The sequence below is a fragment of the Eucalyptus grandis genome, chromosome 5, assembly GCF_016545825.1.
Source record: "Eucalyptus grandis isolate ANBG69807.140 chromosome 5, ASM1654582v1, whole genome shotgun sequence".
NCBI classification, from domain to species: Eukaryota; Viridiplantae; Streptophyta; class Magnoliopsida; order Myrtales; family Myrtaceae; genus Eucalyptus; species Eucalyptus grandis.
In genome coordinates, this window is record NC_052616.1 from 36843728 (window position 1) to 36858693 (window position 14966).

The 14966-nt window shown below is 41.0% G+C and overlaps 1 long non-coding RNA gene and 1 pseudogene across 2 annotated transcripts; one reads left to right on the plus strand and one right to left on the minus strand.

Moving 5' to 3' along the window:
• The first annotated feature begins 2459 nt into the window (after positions 1-2459).
• On the plus strand, positions 2460-6477 carry LOC108959768. Of its 2 annotated transcripts, none has more exons than XR_005550918.1 (6): positions 2460-2507; positions 2598-2774; positions 2867-3047; positions 5726-5839; positions 5957-6040; positions 6174-6477. It is a non-coding gene; the product is annotated as an uncharacterized LOC108959768 (long non-coding RNA). The 2 variants fall into 2 exon arrangements; XR_001987250.2 differs by having other exon boundaries at positions 2901-3047.
• A 1894-nt stretch (positions 6478-8371) lies between these two features.
• On the minus strand, positions 8372-12896 carry LOC104446841 (annotated as a pseudogene).
• Between the last annotated feature and the right edge of the window lie 2070 nt (positions 12897-14966).

A 14966-nucleotide genomic window follows, 5' to 3' on the forward strand; every position in this document is an offset into this window, starting at 1 on the left:
TGATTAACACTTCCTTGCCTGCCTTTGTCAATAATTTTTCTTTCCAACCTGCTAACTTTGAATTTACTCTGGCTAGGATCCATGCGAACAGCTCCTTTTTGGATTGTCCCCATTCAGTAGGTATTCCCAAATACTTTCCCGTTCTCTGTTGGATAGGGACTCTCAGTTCTGTGGCTAGATTCTGTTGTAGTATTGCTGGATAGCTAACATTAAAAGAAACTCCTGATTTATTTAAGTTGATTTTTTGACCCGTAGCATAACAATATTGATTTAGAACTTGGGCTACATTCTGACATTCTAATATAGTTCCATCCAAAAAGAATATGACATCATCAGCAAACATTAAATGTGATAGCTTAGGGCAATTCCTGTTAAGCTGTATTCCGGTGAGTGTGCCTTCTATTAATGCTTTTTTCATCATCCAGGTGAGCACATTGGACATTAGAATGAAAATATAAGGTGAAAGTGGGTCACCTTGTCTCAGACCTCGCGAAGGATGGAAGAAGGGGGTAGGTTCTCCATTAACTTTTACGCTGTAGGTGACTGTTGAGATGCATTGCATAATTAAAGAAACCCATTTGACGTGAAACCCCATGTGCAGCATAAGATCCCTCACAAAATCCCATTCTACCTTATCATATGCTTTCTGCATATCCAGCTTCAAGATGGCCTGATTCTTTTTCCTCCTTGTTGTTTTGCGTAGGTGATGCAGTACCTCCTGTACAATAGATATATTGTCCTGGATTTGCCTCCCTGGGACAAAGGCCCCCTGCTCTAGTTCAATGATAAGTGGCAGCCATCTTTTCAGTCTATTGGCTAAAATTTTTTATATAACTTTGTAGCTAAAGTTGCACAGACTGATGGGTCTGAATTGGCTGATATTTTTAGGATTTTTTACTTTGGGGATCAGCACAAGGTGGGTCTGGTTTATCCAGGGGTCAAGGACTTTTGTTTGGAAGAATTTATGTACTAGCTGCAACAGGTCAGGTTTTATAGTCTCCCATGATTGTTGGTAGAACATTCCGTTGAAACCGTCGGGGCCAGGAGCCTTATAGGCTCCCAATTGAAACACTGCTGCGTGGATCTCCTTTACAGTAGGAACTGTCACCAGATTTTCGTTTATATGGTCAGTTATAGGGGACGGACATTGGTTCAGGATAGGCTGGTAATATCTTTGACCATCTGTTCTGTATAGGTTCTCATAGTAGGATTGAATGTGTGCCTGTATCATCATGGGTTCTCTAGACCATCTGTTTTCCTCTAATTGCAGCATTGAAATACGGTTTTGTTTTCTTCTATTGACCGTTGTGGTATGAAAAAACCGTGTATTCTGGTCCCCCCATTGAAGCCATTTAATGCGTGATCTCATTCCCCAGAATTGTTCTTCTTGTTTTCTGAGAAAATCTATTTTGCTGATGAGTTGCTGCTTTGTCTGCTTACTTGTATTCTGATCTGTTTGATTCATCAGACCTGTTAGTGCTTTCTTTAGTTCTTTGATCTCTGTGTAGGCATTTGAGAAGTGCTGTTTGCTCCACTTAGTTAATGCTTGTGATGTTCTTCTTAGTTTCTCTGCAAATGTGGCTGTTTGGCTTGAATACTCTGCCCATGCTTTCTGGATAAACGCCCGATACTCTATATGTTCTGTCCAGAAGACTTCCATTCTGAACTGCTTTGTCTTTTTTCTTGCTCCAGGATACAGATTGAGAGTTAAAGGACTATGGTCCGACCCTATGGCTGGAAGGGCCTAGACTTCAGCATCATGGAAGGTAACTCGCCATTCTAAAGAACATAGTACTCTGTCAAGTCTCTTTTTAACCAACTCTGCCCCCTCCCTGTTGTTTGTCCATGTGAAAGCACAGCCATGACATTCTACATCCATTAGGGCTAGATCGTTGATCATATTTCTAAACGCTGCAATTCTTCCATTATCTGCTTCCTTTTTTCCCACTTTCTCCCATACATACAAAATCTCATTAAAATCTCCTATGCAGACCCAGGGAAGAGACAACAACGGCTTAATATTTCCCATCACATGCCATAATTCCAGACGCTCGCCAAAATCAGTGGATGCATGGACAAAGGTGATCTGCATAATCTGTTTACTTTCAGGATCAATACATTGCACGTCTATGAGTTGTTTAGAACTGATATTCACCTGTAAATCAATCTCCTCTTGCCACATGATTGCCAATCCTCCTGCTATTCCTGTTGGATTAACCAAGTGTGATTTCTGAAACTGAAGTTTTTTGCGAATCTTTTCCCATGACTTCTTTATTTTTTGTCTCCATTAGAAAGAGTAACTTAGGCCGTTCAAGAGCTATTAAAGCTCTTAGTTCTCGGATTGTCAAGGGGTTGCCTAGCCCCTGACAATTCCAACTAACTATTTTCATGGCTTCTGTGGTGGCTTATTAGGGCTAGCCACCAAAGCCCATTCTTGTCCTTCTTGGACCGGTTACCTAGGGTCTCCATGAGTTCTATTTCATCTGTAAGCAATGGGGGTGATGCTGGTAGGCATTTCTGTTTTTTTGCCTTTTGTACTTTCATAGCTTTCTTGCTACTGTTCCCCACTTTTGATAACAAAGGTTTCTGAATTTCAGAGTGTAGTACCTATTTTCCACGATCTCGGACTTCTGCTGTGATAGGTACTTCTACTGGGTTTTCCACTTTGTCTGGACTGCCAACTGTTCTCTTCTTGCTGCATGCGACTATTTGCAAATTTAAGGCTAGCTCTTGCTCGTTTAAGTTCATACCTCTCAGTGGATTTGATTGAGCAGGTATAGTTTCTTCCACTACTATTTCTTCCCCCATATTCCCATAAAATGCATTCCAATAGGGACTATGATCGCTTGTTTCTGCCTTCAACCAGGGTCCATATAACCCTTTTTTGTTCATTGCCCAAGGTGAGTTTGCATAAGGGATCTCAATATAGTCAGTTGCATAGTGGCCAATCCGGCCACACGAGAAACAGAAATGTGGAAGTCGCTCATACTTGAACTCCACCCAAAGCCACCTATTGCCAATGTCCATAACAGCTCCCGATTTCAAAGGTGAGGTCAAATCAATCTCAACTCTAACTCTTTGTCGCGACCTACCCTCGGGGGGAGGGAGCAGGTTTAGGGGTATTGCCTAAAGGACGGTCCTAAGGCCCATGATCAGGCGCGGGCTCTCCCAAGCCCATACCCCGCGTGACATTGGGATATTCTTTAAAAATTTTGCACAAAAGGAGTCGCCACTAGCCTATTGGGGTCGGCTAGAAACCAAGTGAGGTATGGGAGTATACCTCACTTCCTACGCAACCAGAGAATCTAGGTTCGGGGACTTGATTACACTAATTAATCAATTAGTGCCCTTTCGGTACCTAATCTTGTTCATTTTAACAAAATGATTTTTGACAGACAGTTTAGATTAATTTTATACTTATCCACTAACATACGAGGTGATCATGCGGGTGCGCAATCATTAAAGTAATAATCATAACTATCAAGATCCTAATTGCCATAAAATTAAACACGTGCAATCAAACATAATTAGATATGCAAATAAAACATGCAACATAATCGAAATACAAGCACATAAAGGTCTAATTACGCTAAAATGGCAATACATGGCAAGTCCTAACCAAACCCCATCATTTTTGGATTTTCGAAATTTTTAATTTTTTAATTTTTTTTTAAACTTAAAAAAAAAATAATAATAATAATAAAATAAATAATAATAATAATAATAACTAATTTCTAATTTTTAAATATTTTTGGATTTTCGAAATTGTTTTAAATTTTAAATTTTTTTAATTAATTTTTTTAAAGAAAAATAACTAATTTATAATTTTTAAATATATTTTTGGATTTTCGAAATTGTTTTAGATTTTTTTAAAAAAATTTCTTTTTTACTTTTTTAAATTTTTTAAATTTTTAAAGAAAATATTTTTAAAATTTTAAATTAAATTTTATTTTAAAAGGTGAACCTGGGTTGGGTTCGGTTCGGCCCGACCCGGTCAACGCGGATCGGGTCCGGTCTCCGACCGGACCTGTGTTCGGTCCAAATGGGGGATGGGGGGGATGGGGGGGATGGGGGGGCGGCCAACCGGCTGACTAGCCTTGGTCGGGCCTTTCTTCGGTTCGGATTGGGCCCAACCAGGCGGGCCTAATCTAGTCCAATCTCTTTTATTTTAAAAATGAAGCCCACAACTCCCTAAACCCACAATCTCTTAAATCCTTAAGCCCGCAAGCAAAAACAAACCAAGCCCAAAATCGTTTAAAAAAAGAAAAAACCTACTGTTTCGCGACCCGCGCCCGATCCGTGCGACCCGGTTCGTGGCCAAGCCCTACGGCTCCTTGGCGGCGCGATGACGGCAGCAACGGACTTGACGGCGGTGGCGGCGCGGCGGCGTGACAGCGGAGATGCGGTGGGCGATGGCGAGCTCTTTGCGGGACTCGCGGATTCTGCGGTGAAGGCGCGGCGGAGTAGGGGCGGAGACGCGGCGATCCTCGCGGTTGCGGGTAGAGCGCGGCGAGTCACGGTCGGCGCGGTGCAGGCGAAGGCAACGGCGCGAGGGGTCGGCGGTGCCGGTTCGGATGGCGTCGGGCGGGGCGTCGGCTCGGTTTGGACGGTGTCGGGTTGAGGCTAAAGTTGCAGCGGTGTCGCGGCTCTGGGCGCGACAACGGCACGGACGGGATCGCGGGCGTAGTGGCTCGGGGTCGGCGTTCCGGCGCGGCAGTGCGGTGGTGACGGCAAGAACGGCACGAACGGCGACGGCAAGTCTTCTTCCGCCCGAGCTCGCTCTCCTCTCTCTCTCTGTTTGTGCCTCTCCCTCCGGTTCTCTTCCGCTCGCTTGGTGTCGGGAGCTGCGGCGTTGGTACTATGGGTCGACGCTCGGAGGGCGCGGCGGCGGCGCAACCGGGCTGCGGCGTCGCAAGGGGTAGCGGTGGCGCGGCGAGGGCTGCCACCACGACTCCTCCTCCCCCGTGTTTCCCTCTCGTTTTTCTTTCTCTGGTTTTTTTCTCTGTTTCTTTTCTCTGTTTTCTTTCTGTTTCTTTTTCCATTTCTTTTTGTGCTCGGTTCCCCCTCCTCTCTCTCTATCTGCCTCTGTTTTTCTCCTCTTTCTCTCCTTTTTCTGGTGCAGATCCCCCATGCTTCTCTTCGCGTGCGCGCGAATCAGCTCCGCGTGCATCTGAATCGGCTCCCCCCAACCCGCTGACCTGCCGGCGAGATGATGCTGTCTCCTCTGCCTCTCAGCCCGCTCGGCTTCACCGGCCACCCAAGCGGACAGCTATTTTCTCTTCGCTGGTTCCCCGTGCGAGGCGGGCGAGGGAGAAGACAAGGAGGTGGGCCGGGCCGGAGGGAAAGAGAGGGTTGGGCTATGCGAAGGGAAGAAAAGAAAAGAAAAAGTAAATGGGAGGGTTGGGCTTAGGCCCACGCGGAAAAAATAAAAGGAAAAGGGGCCGGGTCGGGCCAAGGCCGGATCCGGCCCGACCCGGACCTCACAACTCTTTGTTTTTTGTTTTTTTTTTAGGAAATTAATAGCTAAAATTTTTTGATTTTGATTTTGATTCTTATTGATTTTTTGATTGATTGATTTTTTATACTATTTGAAAGATAAAAAAACTAGGTGTCAACACTCTTCCTCCTCTATTTTGAGCATTAGTTGTTGAGTCGATTTGAATTTCTTGTACTTTTCCTACCCTTTTCCCCAATTCGTTAAATACTTTTTCTATTCTCCACCCAGGGGGAACTCCTCCTATACGCACCGAGAATTCTTCCTTAGTGAAATCATAGCAATGTTCAGGAACTTCAGGGAGACACTGTTTCAGAACAATCAGATTCGTGGAGTAAGACCAAGGTGAATTCCTCTTGATTCTCTGCTTTTCCGCCTCCGTTGGGAATACAAAGCTAAATAGCCCCGGTTCCTTCTGGGAACATATGACCTCTTCTGATTTCCATGCTTTTTTCATTGTAGTGACGAAGGCTGGGAAGTTCACGTTTGGTTTGGAATACAATTTTCCAAATAGAGTTCGACTACATTCCTCTCTTTTCTGTTGAGGTATTTCTTCAGACACTTGGACTACATCTTCTTCAGACCAAAAATGCCCCAGACTTCTACACAATGCAGCCACTCTCATCTCATTTTCCTCTTTACTTTCCATTTTGCTAACTTCGGATTCTTTTTCCAATAGCGTCTCAGATCTAGACTATCCGCATCTCCAGATCTACCCAGATTCAACTTTTCCACCCCGACAACTCATCAGCCAAAAAAACGAAAGCAAGTTGAAGAAAAGAACAACCCAATACCAGGTGATACCGATTTACTACTAAGATACTATACCTGGAAAATCGCGCATCTCTTCATCTAGAGGAAAAACTTTCGAGCACCCTTCATGACTGGTGAAAATCCCGGTGCCTCCAGATCGTTGAAGAAAAGCTTTCGGTGAAGATTTCATCCGATGGAGACCATATGCCCTCCAGAGAACGCATAACATACCGTGAATTTTTTATTTTTTTTGAAGTTTTTTCATTTTTGGAAGCTGAGTAATGAAACAGGAAATCGGATTAGGGTTTGGTGCTTGTAAAAGACAAAAACACTACCATGCGGTAGAGAGAAACTCGCATAGGCGAGAGCTGGAGGTTCAATTCAACAGTTGAAAGAGACGATTGAATGACCACATTTTCCAGCACAGATGCATGTTCAAGCAAAAACTTTACCAACGTGAGCACTTCCTCATATTTGAATCTTAAACAACCAGGAAATCCAAAAAATTTCAACTTTTTTGAGATGTTGAGCCTAATGCTTGAACTTCTTATATTTATATGCCAATGGCTCTCATGATCAACATTTCTAAGTAAGATATACACTGCTCACAGATAAAAGACAAAGTGAATGTTCCACATAAAGCATGATCTAGTTTCCACACCTATCACTTGTGAAATTATACATCTCGCCTACAGTAATCAGATTAGAGATCATCATATACAAGAGAAACCAAATTTGTGCACTCAGTTCATCAATGCAAGAGCAAATTTCTCATTTTGAAAAATGAAAGAATGAGTGAATCTGTCGGTGAAACTTCCGGAGCATTAGAGGGGGCATTTGAAATATAGGCTGCGATAGTAGTGGAACTTCATGGACTCGAGAAGAAAAAGGGAAGGAGAGATTTTGGGTGGTACATTCCAGTTAATCCTTTGAATTATCTAAACCTGTGAATTGGCGTTTAAGGAGTATACCCGCGAGGAGACCCAATCAGATGGCTTAAAAATTATGACCAGCTTCTCCAAATTTGGTGTAGTTGCTAGCATATTTGTTATAGCAGGAAAGCTGAATTGGGAACCGACATGTGCAGTGTCAAAGACTTGCAATTCAGCAGCAGAACTGGCGTGTCTTCTACCTTCAGAGGCCACATAACCTACTCTCGTCAAAAGGTAAGGACAGATCATTAAATCAAAGTTTGAAAAGGTTCATTGTTATTTTAGCAAAGTATAACTGGAATGCCGGAATATTGATGGAACTCCTCTTAAGTACATCACAAGCCAGTACCTTTTCTCATATAAAATTCCATTAAAATAAAACCTGAGCATCCATAAGCTTTGGCAGAATAATGTCCCCTACCCCAAGTGAAAAACTACTTGGAAAAAATAATGTCCATTAGGAAGCAAAAAGATTATGCTCACCCGAAGGCACCAGGCACCAAAAAGAATTTGAGTGGCATTCTGCAGCTGGCAAAGCATTTCCTTAAGCAGAGAGCAATCTAATTTGACCGGACTGTCAAAATCTAATTCGGCTTCTACTAGGATGGCGCTTCAATAATTCTTATTATCTCTTTAAACAAATGCACTCTCACACGCAATGAAAGCAAACGAGTGAGTCCAAATCTCCAAAGGGGATTCCACGACAGGAGAACCCATAATCAACTCTCTCAAAACTTTTCGATTGAATTCCTTTATTCCCTGGCATTATCAAATTCAAGTATTCGAGAACAGGGCTACCCATCAAAATCTTTGAAAGCACATCATCGCTCACATTATGAATGGACAAGGATTTAAGCGAACTCCAACTAATACTATCGCTGGACAAGAAACGACAGCCTCTCAAACATAGCTTAGTCAATCAAGAGCAATTATTGAGCGATGGGGACAATGTGTAACCCTTCCACCAAATAATTTTAGGACTCGATTGAAACAATTTAACAAGTTTTATGATTTGATTGCACTTTTTGTAAATTTTAAGACTCAATTATATTTTCGTGACAAATTTTAGAACTTCTATTGCATTTATCCTTATGTTTTTATTTGTTCATGTATTTTTTTTCGAAAAAATGCACCTTTAAGTTGCCGGCAAAACTTCACTTGTCAACAGGCTCGAGTCATTAGTTCAAATCCAACAGAAAGGAGAAACTAGAGCTGCTAGTCTCTCTGTCCAACTCAATAATTAAAAATGCAGAAAGTAGAGCCGCATGCACAACCAAAGTAGAACTTTACGTTACCAAGGCACTCTGAAAAATCTAAACATTTAAATACTCTCTAATCCAGACCCGAAAAATAAGGAAAACCGGTGTCATTGAGCCACTGGTTACCTTGAATGAAAGACTCGACTGTGAACTGTTTTGCCACTGTTGAGCTCGTAATAACTTTGTACCCGGGCCATTTCACTCGGTCACTCGTGTTTGAACCCGGGCCTCTATTCTGGTGCTCCCCATAGAAGAGAGTGCTCAACCCAGCCGAGCCGTGGAACTCCGACCACCCAGCTGGGTCAACCAGGTCGCCAATGTACGATTCCATGATCACCGTCCTCGAGAATTCCTTCCACGGACGGCCAAGAAATGTCTTAAATGATGACTGTACAGGTGCAAGGTCTGGTGCGGCTGCAAAGTTGCAGCCAAGGAACAACATCCCGGTTTGCCCTAGCGGATCTTCTCTGCTCTGGGCAGTGAACACATTCGCCTGTCCCTCGTTTGGTTTGCGCGCATATAAGTTGCAATTCTGGAAAACCACCGCCGCATCTCCAAATATGAAATCGATAGTGCCATATATATCGCAATCGCGATAGAACTGGCGATGACTGTGCACATACATCGTGTCTTGGTAGCTCGAGAAGTTACACTGGAAGAACGCTGCCTTGTCCGACCTGCTCCGAAAAGCCGCTGCCTGACGCTTCTTGGGCCCCGCAAAATTCTCAAAGGTAATCCCCTTAGCGAGAAATCCATCACCCTCAATAGCTGCAGATAGAGGAAATAACATTAATTAATTATTATTGATTTAATTACGTATCCTTTAGGTTAACATAATCGAGAGCAACTGGCATAACAGAATTCTAAGATTGATCTTTCAGCCAATTACCCTTTTCAATATTTAAGCAAGATAATCTTGTTTTAGAGTGGTTTTTGTTTCAGTTTTGGAAAAATGAAAATCAGTGTATATACAAGTATATGTACCAAAGTACAAGAAACACCTTAGTATCAAAAAATGGTATATTAATAAAAAGAACACCCCTAGGTCTTATTACTATATGATAAGAATGTAAGTGGTGTTGATAACTTTCTTAATGGTACAATGAATAACAAGAAACATGGTGAGCGCAAGAGACATACAAATAACGAGCAAATTCAAAAATTCACTTGCGAAAGAACAAATGGTGGCCGATTGGCAAGTAGAGCAATTTATTTTCTTTGATTAGGAATTGAGTTTCAAGAACTCACCAACGGTGGCTGACCAGTAAGCAGTCCACCCATCGTCGTAGTTCCGGTTGCCCTTGATCAATGTCTTCTCGATCCCGTCGCCTACAAACATGAGGTTGGTCTTTGTTTTGCTCACCGTGACATACTCCAAATAGTCCCCCTCTTTGATGTAGATGACAAACCTGTACAAAAAAGGAAAATTGGTGAACACGGAAGGGGAGGTTTTTATAATTTAAAACATAATAACAATATTACCATAACATCAAAGATCTCGTTTTCAAAGTTGCTAGTGAAAGGGAAGCGAAAAACGTAATGAGAGAACTACTATTTCATATATCTTGATTTAGTTGTTGTCTTGTCACAAATAGTCCTCCATTTGTGGAATTTTCTTTTTTATTTAGTCATATTCATTCCTTCTTATTTATGTACACCTCTCCCTACATTAATGAAAACGAAGTAGTGAAGAAGAATAAGTTTCATTTCCATTCCACTCTTCTCATTTCCAATGAACAAAGTCATTAGTTATATTAGTAGCGGCAATCGGAAAACCCCTTGGCTGTATCAGAAGTGGGAAAATAATCCGTTTTATAGTATTTGCAATTTGACAAAATAGACAAATACAAGTAATCGATTGTTGATGTTGTAAAAGTCCCTTGCTTTATAGTTAAATCACATTTATTAAAAAATGGAACGCTATTCATGCAATGAAAGAATAAGTATTGACATCTAAATGAACTAGGACATCGTTCTCTATATAAGCTGACTATAATTTGACCTAAGTATTTGATAACGATTGTCGAAAGACAACTCTCATCAATGACGTTTATATGTAGTTCTTTTTAACCTAAGATAAAGTACTTAAGAGTATGTGTTATTTAATAAAAGAAAATAAACGGTAAGCTTGATCAATACGAATAAGTCAGGGTAAAAATTAAGGAAATTTACATCTTGAAAAGAAGTTTAGCGAAAAAATAAATAAATATTTCCGAGTGTGGGTTGAATTAATGATTTGAAACAATAAATCAATTAGTTAGTGAGTAAAAGGCCGCAAGACAAACAAATCGACAATAAATTGATGAGTTAGTGAGTACAAGGCTGCAAGAGAAACAAACGAAGGGCCATCAATTGAAGAACAAAATCATCAGCTCCCATCTGTAATCTTCGAAGAAAGAAACTAAGAAAAACCAAGAACATAGAATAACTGGCGATAGCCCAAGACACATCCGATGCACATTAGCAGAGGATGTGAATGTGGAAAATAAATAATAATAAAAATAGCTATAAGCCATATGCAGCTGTACATCTTCAGGCATTCAAATGAAACCTTATCTTCTACTTTCGATTTCAAGTTAATGCAATGTATTTACTAGTCAACTAATCCTCAAGAACACAGCACCACTAAAAATAGCTATTAGCTCTAATGGTCACATTAAGATCGAAATTTGAAAAAACAATACTAATAAAACTAGTTAAATGTGCAAAAATTATAAAAATACCTGGTGTTGCTATTGTCTGGAGCAGCTGCCACAGAATCGTTGATGGAGGTGAAGTTACCAGATCCATCCTTCGCCACCACAAGATCGAACTTTGTCGCATTCGTCGGTGTTTGCACCAATAGGCTATCTTCTAAAGACATCCACGCTGGGAACCTCTCTCTAATACCATGTCCAGAAGGATTATTGACGCCGCGCATCTTTGTCAGGAGAAATAGTGAATTGCTTACGTGGTGCGAGATGTTCGAGAGCCTATCCTTCATGCTATCCCCGAGATTCAGATTATCTGTGTGGGGATCGAACTCGTCGTTGCAAGTGTAAACGTTGGTCATCATTCCGCTAAGGAGGGACTGAAGGTCATAATAGTGGCGTATAGTGACTTTCGAGCTCTCAAGGTAGGAGACGGCATTGTCAAAGTCATCGAGGATGTCACGAAATAGCTCAAGGCAGATGTCCAAGGCTTGCCTTTCGAGCATGCTGAGCTTCTCAAGGAAATGGTTCTTCATGAATGTGCAATGCGTTGAGGCGGCTCTCACTTCGGAGGCGGACTGGTGAAGCATGCCGGATATGATCTCCAGGAAGGACATGGAGGCAAGGCCCGTGAAGGAGGCAAGAGTGGAGACACAGAGGTCCGAGTAGGAGTGCCTCGGCACCTGGAGTGAGTGACTTGGAGTTGGCTGTTGGGGTTTTTGGCGGGGATGAGGTTGGGCAAGAGGGAGAGGAATAAGAAGATAACCGTGGGGTGTACCTTGGAAGTGGACATGGTTGAGTGTGTTGAGTATGGGACTACCGATCTTTATGATAGTTCCTGCACTCGAGTAATAGAAGCAACTTTAGAGAGAGAGAGAGAGAGAGAGAGAGTTAGAGATGTTTGACTCAATAATCTACTTTGATTAATTAACAACAGGACTCGAGATCTCAAGGTAAGCAAAATGATGACAGAGAAAATGTCAATCGTGAAGAGTTCTGTTGCTAATCTACTAGTCTATCTTGACTATAGTCTCAACTGATGAACAAAACCTCAATCACAAATAATCCTTAACAAGGGAGGAAGGAGGACCTAAAAAGGATGGCAAGTATGAAAGTGGGAGCCGGAATGAGGTTGCTGAGTCTTGAACCAAGAGTTAGATTAAAATCGCATGAGAAGATCTAACGCTCCGTTTGCTCTAATTATGGCTCGGTCCGATCTTCTCTGATTCAACAAGAAGAATGAGCGATCCATACTATATCATTGCATAAATAATGTCAAATGAGATTAAGCTTAAGGAATCTTACCTCAATCACCATTCGCAAATTGCAGCATACTTGATTTGTTTTAGGATGAGAAGAAACAAAGACAACGTTTTATTGTGTTGGCAAGAGGCCGATTTATACAGAATTTCGAGGCTCCTCCTTTGGTATAGAGTTGTCATCTATGAAAGTCACCGCATCAAAATTATCTAAAAAAGAATTGGCTATTACTTTTATACTTTTAAGGAGGTTTTCCTACTTCATTACCATTTAGGTTCATTTACTTACGGAATTGACAAAAAAAAAAAAAAAAAGATGCAGTATTCGATATCATTTTATAATAGAAGATTGAGTGAAAGAAATATATGTTCTTTCATTGGTAAGAATAGATTATACTAACAAAATATTCCATATCTTGAAGTTACTACTTGAATTAAAGGTTCTAAGATTTGTACTATTTGTTGGGGGGCTTACAATGGGGGTTGAATAGGTTGTTTTAGAAAACTTAACAATCTTTTGCTAAATAAAGATCTAGTCAATGTGATGTTTCAAAACTCGGAATCGTATATAGTGATTTGATTGTATCCCTATACCTAGGTTTGCTCTTCAAACTAATAGCATTAAGTTGGGCTGGATTGCATTACTAATTTGCTCAGAAAGTCATAATTAGCAAACATTTATCCAATCACATAATAGATCACATTACTAAGACTTAGGTGTTGCTCTTACTCTTGTACACTTAATCTTTAGTACAATTATTAAAACATCATGAATACAATACTTAGAAAAACAATCCAAAGAGAACGTAGGGGCCTGAAATATTATCCCACAACCGGGATGAGACTGTGTCTCACAACCGGGACCATGCTCGAGATCATCATCCCGATCCTCCTCAAATCTTTCGCCACTAAGCTCAATTTCTTCAAACTCTTCATCTCCTTCTTCTCGCTCATCCTCAGCTTCAAATGCTGGCTCGTCTTTGGGAAATCTAGGGGCTTGAAATATTATCCCACAATCGAGATGAGACTATGTTTTAGTAAGTTCTACCCCTAAGACCCGATTAGTAAACTAATACACCTTAAGGCAGCCTATGCACAACATGAGTCAGAGGACTTACATTGGCCTCAGATTCCACCTGCATATTAGCACATATCAAATAGGCATCCAAGCAATTACATCACTGATCGAAGCATCGATCAGATCGACCTAGTCGATTACACGCCAAAAAGACCACTCACAGTCATTTCCATTCAATTAATTAATCCACAAGCAATGATCAATCGACCTAGTCGATTACGTATCAACAAGACCACTCCGGTGATTTCAACTATTCCAACTCAATTCCCAAATATGAATGATAGTTCTTAGGATACAACTTATTTATAGGTGGTAATCATGGCCCCACCAAGTAACTTTCTTAGATTTAGTAGCTTTACGGCCTCACTCGACACTTTCGATATTCAATGGTTTTATGGTCCCACTCAACTACTTTCAAGATTCAATGGCTTTACGGTCCCACTCGACCACTTTCAAGATTCAATGGCTTTATAGTCCCACTCGACCACTTTCAATATTCAATGACTTTACGATCCCACTCGACCACTTTCAATATTCAATGGCTTTACGGTCCCACTCGACCACTCAACCACGACCAACGATATTGCACTTCGTAATTAAATTCCTCAAATAAATAATCAAAACCAACCCAATAGGAATGTATTATAAAATTTCATAATTAAATCAATTCGGCACAATTTGAATCTCAATTAAATAAATAGAATGCACCACGATGATCAGCACAAAATTCCGGTCATTACATCCCGGTTGAATTTCCGGAAAATAAATAATTAAATAATTAATTTCGAAAAATAAATAAATAAATACAATAATTCCAATTTAGCACAATATAAAACTCAATTAAATAAACGAACTGCGCTACGATCATCAGCATAAAATTCCGGTCACTGGCCATCCCAGTTGAATTTCCGAAAAATAAATAATTTAATTAATTAATTTCGAAAATTAATATTTAATTCCTAAAAATTCCATTTAGGCCCGAATTGCCTAATTAACACCCAATAAGGATCGGGAAAAATCCCAATAAGCATCCAATAAATACTATAGGCAATTCTCTATCTAAGTACACTAACCAAACAACTAATATGCAATGCAATTAACTAATAATTGCTAATCTACTCTAATCTAATCACCTAATTGCACTTAATTAAATCTAATCAGTAGTTAAGTATAATTAACAAACTAAGAAGGCATTAGTGAGTAAAACTCACACAAAACGATGAGGTCGACGTGAGGATTGACTTTTCTCAAAGTGGGCCGAGCATCCAGGTTCAGGAAGACGGCCAAAACGGGCCAAAACCTTACTGTCATACCCATTTCTGCAACCATATGTTCGCTGCTGGTTAGGGCGGATCCGGGGCTTATTCGAGCTAGACAGGGCCGATGGAGGGCGAGGGGACTCCGGTGAGGCCGGACAGTGGCCGGAGGAGATCGGGCAGCGGTCTATGCTAGCCGAACAAGATTGAACCGAGGCAAAACAGGGGCTGGGGTTGCACGGCAG